Genomic DNA, 11,213 nt, shown 5'->3' with positions numbered 1-11,213 from the left:
TTTTTTACTAAAAAAGTAATATTTGGTGGTCATTAACTGTGTTGCACTACATTCTTCAGAATTGGTCAATTTAGTAGAGAACTAGTCACTTTGGTGTTTTAAGGTCAGTGCAACACAAGACCAACCTTAGCTAATCTGAACCACCAAACTAGACTAGTACAACTCTAAAACCATTGGGACCAACCAATTCCACTAGTTCTAGGCTAGTTCTAATAAGAGTGTGCCCTTCTCATTTTCCTCTAAAGTCGTTTTGTTGGATCCTTTCAGGAATGGTGATTTGGAGAGTGCCATAAACTGTCAGACTGTTGTGAGCACCTAAGATCATTAGTAGTTAAGCCTTGACAAACAGAAATTTGCAAGGAACTAGTACAGACATCCAAAAACATATTTAGTGAGGACGTGCATGCAAGGAACTATTACAGAGCTCCCAAGATACTTAGTGAGGACGTGTATGACCAAAAAGCATCAGAAAAAAATTATCCACCCTCGAAAACCCTGCCCAAAACATTGAAGTGTGGTGAAAAATAAATTGCTGGTAGGCTATTAATGCTACCAACAATCATTCCCTCTCCAATTTCACAAGAAGCTCCTACTCAAGCTACCTCCTCCACTATGGTTACAGTAACTTCTTGCAACTGTGTGAGCTACAAGAAATTAAAACTGCCTTGGGATGTTCACCAATATTAGGGAACTCGACTTCTCTGCATGCCCCAACTATTTTAGGTTGATTGATCAGTTAACTGGATGATCACTAAGTTTGACTAAAGTCTCACTGCTTAAATGACCTTCCACTAGCTTCTCCAAAAGTTAGAACTAGTTTAACTGACAACAACCTGAGATAATTGACCTTTATTGCTACAAATTAGAAATCGCATATACAGAACTGAACTCTAACTCCTCCAACTTGATTTTACTGAGTAAACTAGGTGACACAAGCCATGTGACACAAGTTAACATCATCCAAGTTGTCTGTTGATGTGGAAATTTGAATTTTTTCAATTTAATCAAGGAAAAATCAAATTAAGAATTTCTTGCTGCATTTTTCAACACAAACTTCACTGGAATGTATTACTTTCACTATGAACTTAACGTAGTTCACATGTTAATTTCATAGGTTTTTGGGCTGATGTAGTTCTATGTGTTGTGTATATAAAGAATACGTGTCCATCTCTTTCTATTAGAAACAATACTCCATATGAAATGTGGTATGGCCACATTCCTTCGGTGAGGCATCTCAGGGTTTTTGGTTCCTCCTGTTATGCCTTCATACTTAAGGAATAGATAAAAAAACTCAGTGCAAGGAGTCACAAATGTATATTCTTTGTGTACTCATACCTCCAAAGCATACCATCTCTATGATGAAGTGAATAAGAAGTTTATAATACCTAGAGATGTGATCTTTCTTGAGTCTTCCAATATTGAAAATGTTGTTGGGTGGCGGCTTAATCGTTTGGATAGAGTCGAACATGCAAAGTATTTTCAAGAGTTTTATAGTGAGATTCCACATCTAATTCTGTTAGCTCTATACTTTCTATGAATATCCTTGAAGAAATCAGGTTGAAGGAAATTCCTTCCCCTTCTTTGTCAGGAAAGAGCTAAGAGACTACTGGAAATAGGTAGCCAAATCAGACAAGCAGTGAGGGTACATGCAAGATACAAAGCAAGGATTAATGCAAAGGAGTAATGAAAAGGGGTGTACTGACTATATACATATCATCAAACATCTTTCACCCCCCTTAGGATGCCTTGCATCATGCCTGGTTAGTCATAAGATCATGTTGGTCACAACCTCCGTAGCTCAAATAAACAAGTGGTAATGCTCTTCATCTTCTAAGCTATTTAATAAACAAGTTAAAGGGAGCAAGAAACGTAGACGAAAAACATGGAATGACTTTCAGTTCTTGCAACCATGCATGTCATTGAATACAGAATGATACAACAATGATAAGCAAAATTTTAAACTACAGTGAGAGGTGTATTTCAAAAGATGTGCTTTGTTTTCCATACCTAGCCTAGAAAGGCTTATGCATCAGATGGAGTCTTCATATGATCCCGATATCCTATCATGCCTTCGGTCCCTTGGTCTGCTAATTTTTCTCCTCGTCTCCTTGAGAGTCATCTATCATGTCATCTTTCTTCGTGGCCCCTGAGAGACATAATTTTGTAGTTTCAATGGGCAGTGACTGTTGCGGGATGAGACCCTGGGAGGACACATTTACACAATTTTAGCTTGATGCAAGGCACTGCTATGGGATGAGGCCCTGGGAGGACACATCTACACAATTTGAGGATGCAAGACACACTAGGTAGTCAAGGGACAAAACTGCACAATTTTTGGAGACAGTGGGTTTCGACTGAGGGAAGGACATTGGAGGAAACCATTATGCAGTTTTGGATGATAAGGGAGGTTGGGATTTCTACACATTTCACAGTTCCAGCAAGCAAGGGAAAAGCTTGAGGGTTACATATGTGAAGTGCGTAGTTCAGGAAAGTTGGATGAGGCTAGGTTGATAAGGAAACTCTAAAATTTGCATCTTAATCGTTTGGATAGAGTCAAACATGCAAAGTATTTTCAAGAGTTTTATAGTGAGATTCCACATCTACTTCTCTTAGCTCTATACTTTCTATGAAGATCCTTGAAGAAATCAAGTTGAAGGAAATTCCTTCCCCTGCTTTGTCAGGAAAGAGCTAAGAGAACAGGTAGCCAAATCGGACAAGCAGTGAGGGTACTTGCAAGATACAAAGCAAGGATTAATGCAAAGGAGTAATGAAAAAGAATGTACTGACTATATACATATCATCAAACATCTTTCATCCCCCTTAGGATGCCTTGCATCGTGCTTAGTTAGTCATAAGATCATGTTGGTCACAACCTCCGTAGCTTAAATAAACAAGTGGTAATGCTCTTCATCTTCTAAGCTATGTAATAAACAAGTTAAAGGGAGCAAGAAATGTAGATGAAACACATGGAATGACTTTCAGTTCTTGCAACCATGCATGTCATTGAAGACAGAATGATACAACAATGATAAGAAAAATTTTAAGCTACAGTGAGAGGTGTATTTCAAAAGATGTGCTTTGTTTTCCATACCTAGCTTAGAAAGGCTAATGCATCAGATGAATTCTTCATACGGTCCCGATATTCTATCATGCCTTGGGTTCCTTGGTTTGGTAATTTTTCTCCTCAGCTCCTTGAGAGTCATCTATCATGTCATCTTTCTTCGTGGCCCCTGAGAAACATAATTGTGTAGTTTCAATGGGCAGTGACTGTTGCGGGATGAGACCCTGGGAGGAAATTTACATAGTTTTAGCTTGATGCAAGGCACTGCTATGGGATGAGGCCCTGGGAGGACACATCTACACAATTTCAGGATGCAAGACACACTGGGTAGTCAAGGGACAAAACTGCACAGTTTTTGGAGACAGTGGGTTTCGACTGAGGGAAGGACATTGGAGGAAACCACTATGTAGTTTTGAATGATAAGGGAGGTTGGGATTTCTGCACATTTCACAGTTCCAGAAGGCAAGGGAAAAGCTTGAGGGTTACATATGTGAAGTGCATAGTTTAGGAAAGTTGGATGAGGCTAGGTTGATAAGGAAACTCCAAAATTTGGCTAAGTGTGGGATTAGTGGAACTGATGTGAACAATGATAAAACTTGACTACGATCACACACTTGAAAACTTAGTGATACAACATAGACCATCTAGAACATATAGCACATATTTCTCTTAATGAAACAACCTTTGTGGCAACTTACGACAAGTGCGCATTCGATGATAGTGACGCAGGGGTCCCCCCCGTGTATACCCACAGTATGCATATATATATTTGCCCCAGGAATTTTAGACTCTTTGTCGAGTCAAATCTATAATATTAAGGTTAAGGCCCACTTTAATAAATTCCTATGCAAAATCATTTACTAATGCCCAACATAGGCTAACCCCTAGTCCATATACACTTATCAGGTCTTAATCACCCCTCAAGCCTTCAAGATCCCTTTAACCGCATAGACATAACTTTCCCCTCTTTAACATTGGTTACATAGCACTTATCACATGAAACCCTTATATCCTGTCACACAGAATAAGTCGATCTTGCGGACAAGATAGACCTTCCTAGAATCTAAAGAAGACCTAATGACAAGCAAACCAACCAGACACTATCTTTCTCTAAATATTCTTTAATAAACAAAGAAAAACAAGTGTTTTTAGGGCCTACCTTAGGTCCAACGCAAGTTTGTGGATGCCCTCGCTCCTTCGATCCAAATGAGCTCCTTTGTCGCGAATCTGCAAACACAAACAAGCAAACAAATTAAATAGCACCTGAAAAGCCAATATCATAAAACATATTTAACATGAAAGTAAAGGAGTTCATGAAACAAATAACATGAGATACTTGTTGAGAAAAATGAGTTTGATTGTATTAATTCAAAAGAAGAAGAACTTTACAACCTGTGCCTTGACGCTGTACAAGCTCCTCCCAGGGTCGAGCAAGAAGTCTCCTCTACTTTGACAAGTTTCACTCACTTCCCAATGAAGCCAAAAAGGTATGTGATCTCTCCTCTTAATCTCAACTAGGAAGTCTTAATTTCACCAGCATTTACCCTAAAAAATCTTCAGCTTCTAACTTCCTTAGCAACCAGCCCAATGCCTGAATTTATAGTGCAATGGAGGGAGGTTACTAGGTCCTCCTTCAAAGGGATAGCTCCTCTCATCAAGGGATTAGCTCCTTCTCTTTTGGGATGCATGAACCACCTAAGAGCGACAAATCCACGTCAAAATTCCTTCTAGAATCATCTAGAATTAACCCAAAGTGAGTTTTTTAGAATAAACTTGTGCCTTTTTGACTTTCACAGGGGTCCGCACCCACACCTTTAGGGACAGAGTGGGCAGGTCTGCAGTTTTTGTAAACAGAAGGTGCGGGACCGCAGGTAACAGTGAGAGAAAGTGCGGAACCAGAGTTTCATTGATTTTTAATGTCTTTCTCTTATTTTCAAAGCTTGACTTGAAGAGCTGAGGTCTGAGACTTGCCTAGGAGGATAGTACAAGTGATGATAGACCCATACCGACTGCAAATAATCATGGTGACGATATTTTTGTGGAACATATCCTTTGATAATATTGGACTTACATATAATTTAACACACAAAACCTTCCATCGGCACTATTATTCTTTATAAACCATTTACAAAGGAAATACACATAAACATACCTTTTTTGCCTTTTATATGGCCTCTACACAGTTATCGAGATACACCTTTATCGCTAATCGCAACTGCTCCTCCATGGGGTTTCGTTAACACAGGCCTCCTTCGTATCCGATATGCGATAACGCAATATCAGATTCCAAATACTATATAACTGCACCTATATCCTTATCGGGTCTGCCTTCATCACATGTCACATTCCTTCCTCGACCCCGATCAGCACTTCATCAGCGATCGGCGTGTCGGTCATCGCAACATCGCATTTCTATTGTCTGTTGTCGCTTGTCCTTTGCCAAATTCTGATTTGTGATTACATCGCAACCATTGGTCTAGTTCCGATCCAACAGTCCTTGATCAATAGGTGATCACTCATCACAACTGCCCAAGGCCCGAGTCTGATATCTCCATAAGGATCCTGCCAATACGATCTAATCCTGGCCGTTGATCATAAAGATCCAATGACTACTGTGCGCCGATTCTTCACTTCTCCACTCTTCCGCTTCACTTAGATTTTAAGCTGATTTTAGTGTTTGTTGTGGTTCTCGGGTTTCTTCAAAGGTTTTCAGCCTTTCACTCTTCCACTGCTCAATTCACTTCCGCTTGAACTTAATTCTATGAATTCTTACTCCCAATCATTACATAGCATCACTTGGGGTCTCCAATTTAGTTCTACGCCATTTATGATCCTCTGTCTCTTCTCCTCCTCTGTGTATTCGCCTCGGCTCTACCTGCATATATAAATTATGCAAATCTCTGATTACATCATTGAATATTCGAATCACACACTTACACTCAGGATTGAATTCTTTGTATATAAATATAAAACAAATGATTACATATTGAGACTCTGTCTCTCTGGCCTGATTATTCTAATTAGTGGCCTTCGCTTCACACTCTACCTGTAGGCTTACAAAAAACCTATCTAACCTTTTTCTTTTTTTCTTTTCAATACATTCTTAGCAGTTTCTTTACAGTTGAGGAATTGTTCCTTAGTTACTTTTCAGTTGCTCAACAGTTTCTTCAAACAAGTTCCCAACTAATCCTAACTTGATCTGTTTGCCTAATTTAACAACTAATAATGGTTGAGTCAGCATTAATGTTAAATGAACCACTAAATAGATTCCCTATCTACGCTTGCTAAGAAATAAATATTGTTTTACATGAAATTTTACAATGGCCCCTTCTTAGCTAACGTCTAGACCTTTAGGTCCGACTAGATACTTCGAGCTTGATCTTTGAGAGCCAATGCTCCTGCATCAGACTCCCAAATTTGAAAACATTCATGATCTCCTGATCATGTGACTTCATGTGTTGTTAGAAAACCTCCAGGGTCCCAAAATTTAGTTTGCAACTACCCAAATTCTTTGCTCCTTTGTTGCTACTGCATGTCTGTTGTATTTTGCTTTATATTTCTCTCCTTGTCAATTAGGTTCATACTCTGATTGATCATCCTTCCTACTATTTTCAACCTCCTCCATATGGACTTCTTCATCATTAATTGCCATAGCTCTTCAATCGCCATCTCTAGCATTTCTTTGGGCTGGTCCATATTCTGCCATTCATTGTTACCTCTTTTTCTCTGCTTCAGGTTGTTGTTGTTGTCCACTAGCTCTTCAAATTGCTATTGGTTACTTCCACCGTGTAGTTGTTGGTTCCTTACTTTTTCCTCGCTTGTTCTTGATGCCTCCTTTTCATCCTTACCCTCTTTCATAGTTATCTTTGTCTGCACTGAATTTTGACTTTCCAGCATTCTCTCCAGTAATTGAACATCTCTGTTCCATGGACTAAATTCTTCCATAGAATATTCTTCTTTCATTTTTATTTGGTTGCTCATCTGTGCCAAATTTCCTCTAGCATCTGCAACTAAACCTACACTCATAAAAAATTTGTTAAGATAAAAACATAATGCCTCAGTGCCTCTTCTTCCTTTGGCAACAACTTAGTTTGCTGCTCTAATTCTTCCTCCTCTGTCAGCACATCAGTGTGTTGTTTTGAATTCTCAAAAGAATTCATGAGACTGTCAGCTAATATCTCCTCCACATCATCTGCTCCAAGGATGTCTCCTCGCTTGGGTTCAAAATAGTGAATTTCTTCTTCTGCAATTTCCTTGTAATCTTCATTAGGTTATTTCTTCCCTACTGGTGCTTTCAGCCATTTCTCCAGTAGTTCCAATTCTGTCTCCCATTCACTGATCCTTTGATGAGAGTTTAGTCCTTCTTATTTAATATATTTTTCCTCTTCAAGACCTCCACTTGGTTGCTTGATATCCTTCTCCACTTCTTCTTTCTTTTGGCCATCATCATAAACCAAACTTCCTTTACTCTTACCCCTTACAATATGCTAAAAAACAACACTTCTCCCCAACTGTGTATGGACTTTTATATGAGACCTAGCTATCCCATCTTCTTTCGGAACAGAGTTTAGATTCTGCATGTCTTCTTCCTCCTTGACGATAATGTCAACAAATTGTTCTTCCTCACATGTTCCACCTGCAAACATACACAAGTTATCAAATTTAACACCATAAGACCTCTTGGTCTCACTTGAAGTTTCAGTCTTCAAGTCTTCCTCCTGATACTCACTTATTCTAAGTAATTCTTCCTTCAGTTGAGCATTCATCATTTGCCCTTTCCTCCTTTGTAACTCTTCTTCGAGAGCTATCCTTGTCTCATCATCTACAGTAATATTCTCCTGCATTTTTTCTTCATCAATAACATTAATCAAATTCATTTGATTACCTTTCTGAGACAATATTCCTTCATTCTTCATCAGAATAATATCTTGATCCCCCATATCTATGATAGCTTCCATAGACTCTTTCTTCTATATCCAGTCAAATTCTTCTTCTTCTGAGAAGTTTTCTTTTTCACCTTTTACTTCTATATCTTCATCTATTCTGAAGATATCTTCAAAAGGTTTCTTTTCTCCTGCAATACGTGCCATCATACACAAACTATTAGTTTTAACAACATAATACCTTGTGGTCTCACTTGATGCTTCAGTCATCATGTCTCCTTGTTGTTCTGAATCCTTCATGTGATTCATAAGATCTTCTACAGATCTCCTGTCTTCAACTTCACCCAGAATTTCTCCCTATTATGGTTTACAAATTGATTCTTCCATTTCCAACTTAGACTCTTTGATTTCTTCCACCAGGCTCTTCACTTGCCTCTGCCGTAGTCTTGTATGTATCTTAGACCACTTCACTGCCTTTTTCCTCAAGGCCCAACCTTGTACATTGAGTTGTTCTTTCATATCTGTAATTTCCTAGTCAATTTCCTCTTGCCTCATCCTCTTGCCATTTGCCTTGGCATTCTCTTTCTTCATCTTTCTTTTGTTGTGGTCTTCTTCAGAACCTCTGTTATGATTATCAGTAGTCATCTTCTTCTCCATCTTCATGAGTTTCTCATTCATTCACTATGAGCTGCACTAAAGCCTCTGAAACAATAAGTCCTCCTTTTTGCAACTTACCTCACCAAGCTTTCCTCTGAACTTGGCCTTTTGGCAAGCACGGTTCTCTATCTCTGGAACCTCTTTGAGCACTTTTCTCTGCTCTTTCTAGGCTTCAACTCATCTGCCTATTCTATGAACACAACTATCCTCTTGTACTTCAATCACAATTGAAATACTAGGTTCTGACCACCTCTTTTTTCACTCAGAAACTCTTACTAGCTTTCTTCATCCTTTAGCAGTTCTACCCACATCTTTTGTGGAATTGCCTTTGTGAGCTGCAACACTACCATTACGGTAACAAGTCTCCTTCTTGCTGCATATACCTCACTAAGCTTCTCTCCTCTGAGCTTAGTTTGTTAGAATTTATCTGGTTCTTTCCTCTTAAACCAATTGGGCACTCCTTGCTCTAGATTGCTGCAACCTTCTCACCTTCTTATGTTGTCACCTATGTGTCAATATAAAAACCACACATTCTCCAATATTCAATCAGATCAAAACAAAACATATCATCTCACTTTTTTAGGATCTCTGCATGATCTTGTTCCACCATTCTTCTGCACTTTGAATGGATTTTCCTCTTGTCTTCTTGCATCTGCAAGTTCTATTGCACATCACCTCTGTGTGCTTACTGTTTGTCATATTAAAATCTGATCTTCTCTTGCCGACATAAACATCGTTACACATAAATTTGTTCTAATTTTTCTACAGAGAACTTTAATTGCTCTGATACCAATTGACACAGGGGTCCCCCCCGCGTATACCCATAGTATGCATATAACTATGCATATATATATTTGCCCCAGGAATTTTAGACTCTTTGCCGAGTCAAATCTATAATATTAAGGTTAAGGCCCACTTTAATAAATTCCCATGCAGAATGATTTACTAATGCCCAACATAGGCTAACCCATAGTCCATATACACTTATCGGGTCTTAATCACCCCTCAAGCCTTCAAGATCCCTTTAACCGCATAGACATAACTTTTCCCCTCTTTAACATTGGTTACATAGCACTTATCGCATGAAACACTTATATCCTTTGATAATATTGGACTTACATATAATTTAACACATAAAACCTTCCATCAACGCTATTTTTCTTTATAAACCATTTACAAAGGAAATACACATAAACATACCTTTTCCACCTTTTATATGGCCTCTACACAGTTATCGAGATACACCTTTATCGCTAATTGCAATTGCTCCTCTGCAGGGTTTCGTTAACACAGGCCTCCTCTGTATCCGATATGCGATAACGCAATATCGGATTCCAAATACTATATAATTGCACTATATCCTTATCGGTATCACCTTCATCACATGTTGCATTCCTTCCTCGATCCCAATCATCACTTCATCGGCGATCTGCATGTTGGCCATCACAACATCGCATTTCTATTGTTCACGATCGCTTGCCCTTTGTCGAATTCCAATTTGTGATTAGATTGCGACCATTGATCTAGTTCCAATCCAACAGTCCTCGGTCAATCGGCGATCGCTCATCGCAATTGCCCAAGGCCCGAGTCTGTTATCTCCATAAGGATCCTGTCGATGCAATCTAATCTTGGCCGTTGATCATAACGATCCAACGGCTATTGTGCGCTGATTCTTCACTTCCCTGCTCTTCCGCTTCACTTAGATTTTACAATGCTTTTAGTGTTTGCTATGGTTCTCGGGTTTCTTCAAAGGTTTTCAGCCTTTCACTCTTCCACTGCTCAATTCACTTCTGCTTGAACTTAATTCTGTGAATTCTTACTCCCAATCATTCCATAGCATCACTTGGGTTGTCCAATTTGGTTCTACGCCATTTACGATCCTTTGTCTCTTCTCCTCCTCTGTGTATTTGCCTCGGCTCTGCTTGCATATATAAACTATGCAAATCTTTGATTACATCATTCAATATTCGAATCACACACTTACACTCAGGATCAAATTCTCTGTATATAAATATAAAAAAAATGATTACATATTGAGACTCTGTCTCTCTAGCCTGATTATTCTAATTAGTGGCCTTTGCTTCACACTCTGCCCGTAGGCTTACAAAAAACGTATCTAACCTTTTTCTTTTTTTCTTTTCAATACATTATTAGCAGTTTCTTTATAGTTGAGGAACTGTTCCTCAGTTACTTTTCAGTTGCTCAACAGCTTCTTCAAACAAGTTCCTAACTAATCCTAACTTGATCTGTTTGCCTAATTTAACAACTAATAATGGTTGAGTCAGCCTTAATGTTAATTGAACCACTAAATAGATTCCCTATCTACGCTTGCTAACAAATAAATATTGTTTTACATGAAATTTTACAATGGCCCCTTCTTGGCTAACGTCTAGACCTTTAGGTCCAACTAGATACTTCGAGCTTGATATTTGAGAGCCAATGCTCCTGCATCAAATAGACTTTGGGAGGATAAAGGCGACACTTGTGTAAGAGTGTGTGAAATGAGTGTGAAGCATGTCTATGTGGTGAGGACAACACATTCTCATAAAGATTTCCCCTTGAAGCAAAACAAACCTCCCTTTGCATGACAAGAAATAACCCCCATGCCCAAA

This window comes from Pinus tabuliformis, chromosome J, assembly GCF_031772625.1.
Source record: "Pinus tabuliformis cultivar Carrire ecotype Pingquan chromosome J, CPIR1, whole genome shotgun sequence".
In the NCBI taxonomy this organism is placed as follows: domain Eukaryota; kingdom Viridiplantae; phylum Streptophyta; class Pinopsida; order Pinales; family Pinaceae; genus Pinus; species Pinus tabuliformis.
Note: the sequence above shows the minus strand (reverse complement) of the source record.